Consider the following 7,509-nt stretch of genomic DNA (forward strand, 5'->3'; position numbering starts at 1 on the left):
TGCGCAAGGACTTCTTATTTTTTAAAGTTTATGGCTGTGTGAACCTGCCTTATCTGGACTAAATAAATCACACACTTTACTTCCCGACACCAAGAATTTTCTTTCCCAGTTTTCTTTTAAGGACAGCAGCCAGCTTTTGGTGCTTGGTGGCAGGCCTCAAAGAATCCCCTGCCTTAAGATGGAAAAAATATTTCTTGGCTATGACAACTCTTGATTTGGAAGAAAAAAATACAGACTTTAAAATTTTGTGGGATCATAAAAAAAACTGTATTTCTATACACTAACAATGAAAACTCAAAAATGAAATTAAGAATTTCATTTGCAATAGCATCAAAAATACTTAGAAACAAGTTTAACAACAGACGTGCAATACTAGCGTGCTGAAAATTAAAACATATTGTTGAGAAAACTGAAGACCAGAATGCATAGAGAGACAGCCCATGTTTGTAGACTGAATGACTTAACATTATTAGAATGGCCACATTCCCTAAATTGATTCACAGATCACTCACAGTCCTTATCAAAAAGCTGACTTTTCTATAGAAATTGACAAACTGATATTAAAATGTATATGGAAATGTAAGGGACCCAGAATAGCGAAAATAATCTTAAAAAAGAACAAAGTTAGAAGACTTATACTCCCTGATTTCAAAATTACAGGGGTGCCTGGGTGGCTTAGTCAGTTAAGTATCTGACTTCTGCTCAGGACATGATCTCACAGTTTGTGAGCTCAAGTCCTGTGTCAGGCTCCCTGCTAACAGCTTGGTGCCTGCTTTGGATTTTGTGTCTCCCTCTCTCTCTGACCCTCCTCTGCTTGTTCTCATCTCCTCTCTCAATACCTCCCTCCCTCTCTCTCTCTCAAAAATAAATAAAACACTAAAAATATTTTTGAAACAAATTGCAAAGTATAATAATCAAGATATTGTAAAACTAGAATAAGGATAGATATATAGATCAGTAGAGTAGAATTGAGAGTGTAGAAAGAAATTTTTATATTTGTGGTCAATTGATTTTGACAAGGATGCTATGACAACTCTACAGGGGAAAGAACAGTCTTTGTAACAAATAATTCTGGAACAAGTGGATATCTACATGCAAAGAATGAAGTTGGAATCCTAGCTCACCCCATGTATCAAAATTAACTCAAAATGGACCGAAGACCTAAATATAAGAACACTATAAAACTCTTAGAAGAAAATAGAGGTATAAATCTTCTTGACCTTGAATTGAGCAACAATTTCTTCTATGTGACAACAAAAGCACAAGCCACCAAAGGCAAAACATATGCAGGTTGGATTTCATCAAAATTGAAAACTTCTGTGCTTTAAATGACACCTTGAAGAAAGTAAAAAGAAAAGCGACAGAATGGGAGAATATATGTGCAAATTGTAGATCTGATACAGGTCCAGCATCGAGAATATATAAAGAGCACTTAACAACTGAAGGATAAAAAGACAAAAAACTACATTCACTATACTTTAGTGAGTTGTCCTACATGCAAGTCCATGTTGTTAATGTTGTCTGTCTTCTATGCTGTGGCTGTAAGTTTTCTATGAAAATATATTACACTAAAAATAAATAAATTAATTATATAATTAAATTAAATTGCATTAAGCTATAAAAGAGACCAAAAAACCCCCACAGTTTAAAAATGGTAAAGGGATTTGAACAGAAATTTCCCATAGCAAGATAAGCAAATGCTTAAAAAGCATATGAAAAGATATTCAACATTGTTAAGCATTAGGGAAATGTAAGTCAAAACTATAAGATGTCACTTGGTACAGCCTAGGATGGCTCTAAAAGAAGAAGACAGGTAATAGCAAGAATAGTGAGGATGAGGAGAAATTGGAACCCTCCTTCACTGCTGGCAGCTATGTAAAATAGTGCTCAAAAAATTCAACACAGAGCTACCACATGACCCAGCATTTCTACTCCTAGGGGTGTGCGTATACATACATACGTGAAAATATTTAAATGCACAAAAATGTGGACATGAACATTCATAGCAGTATTATTCATAACAGCCAGGAAGTGGGAATAGCCCAATATTCATCAACTAAGGAATGGATAAACAAAATATGTACATACATGCAATGGAATACCATTTGGCAATCAAAAGGAATGAAGTGCTGACTCATGTTACAACAATCGATGACCCTTGAATACATTTTGCCAAGTGAAAGAATACAACCACAAAGACCACATATTACAAATTTCTTTTATATGAAATGCTCAGAACAGGCAAATCTATAGAAGCAGAAAATAGAACAGTGTTTGCCAGGGGCAACAATGGGATGACTGCCATTGGGTACAGTTTTGGGGAGATGCTTGGTGATGAGAAAATTCTGGGATTGAATAGTAGTAAGAGTTGTACAGCTCTGAAAGTAGTGAATAACCTGATACACAAATCATACCTCAATAAAGCTGTTTAAGATAAATCTCGTGGAAGATTCAACAGGACAATGAGAGAGGCTAACTGAAAACCCCAGACTAGCCCTGATTCTTAGCACCTAGAAGGCTCCCCACCACCACTGTGGCAAAGGTCACACCCACAGAACTCTGAATCTATGGATTTTCAAAGGCTGTCATACCCATTTAGCAGGCGACTCTTCAACGTCTCTGTAATATCCTCACCAGGTGATTACCAGCCAATACTTGACGAGGCTGGCTTCCCTACTCTCCAAGCTTTTACTGAATGTCTACTACGTGCACAGCTTTGGGCTAAGCATTGAGAATACATTTTGCACTGCTGTCTCTATAATGCAACAAACATTTATGTGTAATGTGTCAAGCATTTTACTGCTTTCTATTCATTTTTCTGTATTTATACCTTTTAGTTTGAGTTCTCCCAGAAGCAGATCCTGAGACAAAGACTCAAGCGTAAATAGCTTTTTGGCAAGTGTGGCTAATATTTGTAGGGAGGTGAGAAAGGGGCCCAGGGAAGGAAAGGAAGCCAAGAAATCAGCTACCACAGTGAACTTCAGCCTCAAGGGAAACTCTGGGGAAAGGTATAAAGCAGCTCTGAAAAAGTATTCCCCCAAGGGCAGGTTGCTGGAATATTTATAAAGCTAATTCCAGAGTCCCTGGTGGAGTGTATACAGGACATATATTAATTTCTCAGCACCTCAGGCTGCCTAAGAAACACAGATTATGCATCCTTCCCCTGATCTGAACTGGGAGAGGGGTGAACAAATACAGAATTGGGCAATTGGTAGTTGGCAACCGGTAGTTAAGAGAGAGAAAGAGAGAGAGAGAGAGAGGGAGAATCCCAAGTAGGCTCCATGCACCAGACATGGTCCCACAACAGTGAGAACACAACCTGAGCCAAAATCAAGAGTCTGACTCTTAACTGACTGAGCCACCCAGGTGCCCCGTAGAGCGTGTGACTCTTGATTTTGGAGTTGAAAGGGTTGTGTTACGTTGGATGTGCAGATTACTTAAGAATAATAAAACCTTTTTAAAACGCAGGATTAGAGGCAAAGTCTTGGAGAACAGGGGCATGACAGCTTCTGTGGCAGGCAGCAGGGCTCTCCTGGGGCCACAGCTTGGGCCTGGGGACGTGCTGACAAGGAGGAGAATCCCAGCCTTGAGGTTTCCTAAAGGACTCTGCTAGAACTCCGTCCTGGAAGTGGATGCTGCCCTGTCTCACTGCCAGGTTGGGCAGATCTGTCACTGATACCACAGGGGAAGCCACAGCAAGTCTGGCCTCATTTGGCCCCCTCTCCCAGCCCCTGCTTCTCCCTGGCTCATTCTGCCATTGGGCTTCTGTCACAATGTCTGCCGACGGCGTCCTTCGGATGCTGTGCTTGGGGGGCAGCAGGAGTTTTAAGCAGCACACTGTCTGCTACCCTTGCCTATAGAATCACTGACATCTCAGGGATTGTCCACTAGTTCCTCTCTCTAGCGCCACCTAATATTGACACGCGGAGTCCCCAGTGTGTGCGTGCACTGCCCCACCTCCCTGGCTTGTCACAGGCCAGCAGGCAGTCGGGGTTCCCTGCCTGACAAAAGAAACAGTCTCAAGTTCAAGACCGTAAAAGAGCTGGAATCAGCAGCCAAGTCTTTGGACTTAATCCAGAGGTCTTTCTGGGGTAGGAAACATCCTGGTTTTTCATCCCTCAAGTAATTGTGACAAAATCAATATGCAAGGCTAGGGCTCCACATCCAAACGAGGAAACCTGGACACATTTGGCTTCTATCTGTGAGGCCTTGCTCGTCAAACATTCAGAAATACAGGTGGTTCTTTTTTTTTTTTTTTTTTTTTTTTTTTATTTTGCTATGGTAGTAATAATGCTCATTCTATAGAGGAAATGTATTAGGAGAGTGGATTTGTGTGTTTCGGAGGTAAAGACCTTGGACCGTCCTGGGGGGGAAGTGATCTCATCTTAAAGGAATGAACGCTCCTGGAAGAGAGTTGTGTCATGATCCTGGTGGTTTTGTGTTTCTAAGAGAGGACTGGACCCTTTCCACTCTCCAAGAGGGTAAATAAGTTTTTATGTTCCTAAGGGCTTCATTTTCTGACTTAATAGGCCATCATGTCCTTTCCAACAAGCTGTTAAGCTTTATTGCATAAGAGAAGAGAGACAATGAGAGTCATTATGCCCAAGAACTGGGGAGAGGGGGAAGCAATGCTCCAGGGCCAGGGGCCTCAGCTGCCCGGACCCCATCCCTTAGGGTGGCCTGAAGGAAGGTTTGCTGTCCTCAAAGTGCCCTAGTGAGGGGAGGGGGGTGGGGAGCACTAGTGGAAACATTCTTGAGTCCAATGGGCTTTGCTGGACCTGTGCTTCCTGCCCAGTCTAAACTGTGGGGGCCCACTAATGAGGTGAGTACCCCCGACTGACTGATGAAGTAAGAGGAAGTGAGGCTGCACAGAAGCCTTCCACCTCACACCTCTCTCTACCTCCCAGGACACCTGCAGAGCCCAGGGAACCTGCTCTCAGCATGGGGGCCCATCCTCATGTCTATATTTGGAGGCAGACGAGAGCCGCTGGTGCATCCCAAGCTGGGAAGTGAAGGACGAGACCCCAGTGTGATACACGGAGAAGCTGTACGAATTCCACGTGCTTCCCCATCCCCGCAAGCACAGTTAACCGTGCTGGCGTCCCAGTGTCTGCAGAGCCCCTGCACCCCCAACCCTCCAGGCAGGTCAGGAGGGGTCGGCTCTAGCTCCCTCCCCCTCCTCCACAAGCTGCGGCACCTGTACAAATGCAGCTTTTAACCAGAAGCTTCCACCCGGAGAAAGGTGAGCCTCAGCGCTTGGGAACACTGTGATAGCATTCACCTCCTTCCTGGTTCCCAAAGCCGGCAGCATCTCCGGCACCGGAAACTGGCTAAAAATGCCTGGGATTTTGAAATCCGGACACTAGCAGCAGAAGATACTTATCAGTGGAAAGAGTAAGTCCTGGTTACTTAGCTGAGCAGTGAATGTACAGTGTGGCAGCTCGGGGGTTCAGGGCCCCTTTACCTCTGGGGCTGAATGCAGGGCACGTGTTCCTCCAGTCGCCCCTGCTGGGGACCTAAGCGGGATTGAATGGCTTTTGTGAGGCCTTCCAGACGTGATGAAAAGCCCAGCAGTCTCTTGGCTACTGCCTCCCAGGTACACAGTAAGCCTCCCCGGCCCCTCCCGGAGGCAAGGCAATGGAATGTGGCTGGATCTTAGCTTGGGTAACCTGGGAATCACATGCATTTTTGTTTAATTAAACTGAATTCAGCAATACATAAGCCACTTACGTTAGGAGAATAATGGTCCCTCCAAAGTTGTCCATGGTCTCATCCCGAGAGCCTGTGACTCTGTTAGGTTGGGTGACTAAGGGGAAAGACTACAGATGAAATTCAGGTTGCTAACCAAATAACTTTAAGATTGAGGGATTAGCCTGGATTATCCTGGTGAGCCTGACGTAACATGGAGGGTGCTCACAGTGAGGGAAAGGCAAGGGGAGGGGTTCAGTGATGTCACGTGAAGACTCAGGGTAATTCTGCTGACATCTTGGTTCCAGCCCAGTGAAAGCCATGCTGGACTTTCAGCCTATAGAACTGTAACATGCTAAAGCTGTGTTACAAGCAGCCACTAAGTCCGCAGTAATTTGGTATCGCAGCAAGAGGAAACGAATATGCCCTGTATGAACCGGTCGAGAAACAGGTCTCTGGATATTGAGGAACGCTTCAGAGTTTTCAGAACTCTGCCGCAAATGAGGCATCCACTCTGGCTCCATGTTCTGGGTTTCTCCAGATTGTGTGTTTCAAGAGGAAAATCCGTTCTTAAAGCTGCTAGAATTCACAGTTGCAAAAACAGTTTGAGGAGTCTCAGTCAGGTGGGAAACAAGTCCAAAAGGTGTCATTTCGCCATCCAGCCCAGTCTGGGTCAAAATTCCAATCTCAGATCCAGTGGAACCCTCTCCTGCCATCTCTCTCCCTGAGAAAGCCCTGGAACCGAGGCCCCCTGGGGACAGCCATACCTCGTCTGGCCACCATTAGCCCGTGCCATTAACCTCTTCTCTGGGTGGGTACTTGGCCACTTGGCTTGTAGTCAAGCAACTATCACACAGCCTCTGCAGCCCCCTGCCCAGGCTGCTCCCACAGGCCTTCCGCCTGCAGACATCTCTAGGTTCTGACCTCAAAGTTTTTGGGTGCCTCCCAACGACAGGAACAGAAGTAGTGCCCCTCCAAGAACTTTCCGAATCCTGCCACATTCTGATCCGCTCAGATGGCCCCTCAGCCTTAGAGCGTGTCCGGCTTTGCACCTCACTTCAGGGAGGAACTAACCTTCCCCTGTGAATTGCTGCCCTGGAGGGAACTTGCCCTTTCTCTCTTTCCTTCCCCAGGTCTCTGCTTATATTGCTGAGAGGGGAGCTGAGGTGAAGGTTACAGAGAGTCTGTCTCTTATTAAGCATGGAAGTGAGTGGTCTGGCCCTCCCCTCGACTGAGGGGCTCCTAACCCTGTTGTCCAACGTGGCATGGGCCTCCATTCTCCCGTGTAACGTCCCATTCCAGCTGCTTTTCAAACATCCCATCTTTTGGTGATGCCCTTGCTAGAAATCTTCTCGGTCCGTTGTCACAACCACCCCAATTATTAAGACCGAGGATCTGCAATGCAGCTCTCTGTGAGTGAGGACTGCAAGAGTTAGATTTCAGCCCCCACAGAAGTGAGAGGAGAAAAGAACCGAAGAGTTTTACTAAGTACCATAAACTAATAGCTGGGGTGGAGAGAAGCAAGGCCCAAGCGCCTTAGGCCCCTACCAGGAAAACAACCCTTCCCACTCTCTGAGTTTCAGGTTGCTCAGAAGCTGACCGTGACTCTGGGGGGCGGGGAGCCTAGGGCTTCTGCCTGAGACCCAGCTCCTCAGGCCTCACTGGTTACAGCGTGGGGAAGAGGCCACGTTAACAGTAATGTGTGTCCTCTGGTACTCTCTTACCTGCTTCTACAAGGCTTCCTCCCAGTAACCACCTCTCAGTCCCAGATGCCTGTGTCCCCGGGGCGGGGGGGGTACTCCCTTGGTGTGGGTGGGGTGT

Source organism: Crocuta crocuta, unplaced genomic scaffold (assembly GCF_008692635.1).
Source record: "Crocuta crocuta isolate KB4526 unplaced genomic scaffold, BGI_CrCroc_1.0 scaffold48, whole genome shotgun sequence".
Taxonomy (NCBI): Eukaryota; Metazoa; Chordata; class Mammalia; order Carnivora; family Hyaenidae; genus Crocuta; species Crocuta crocuta.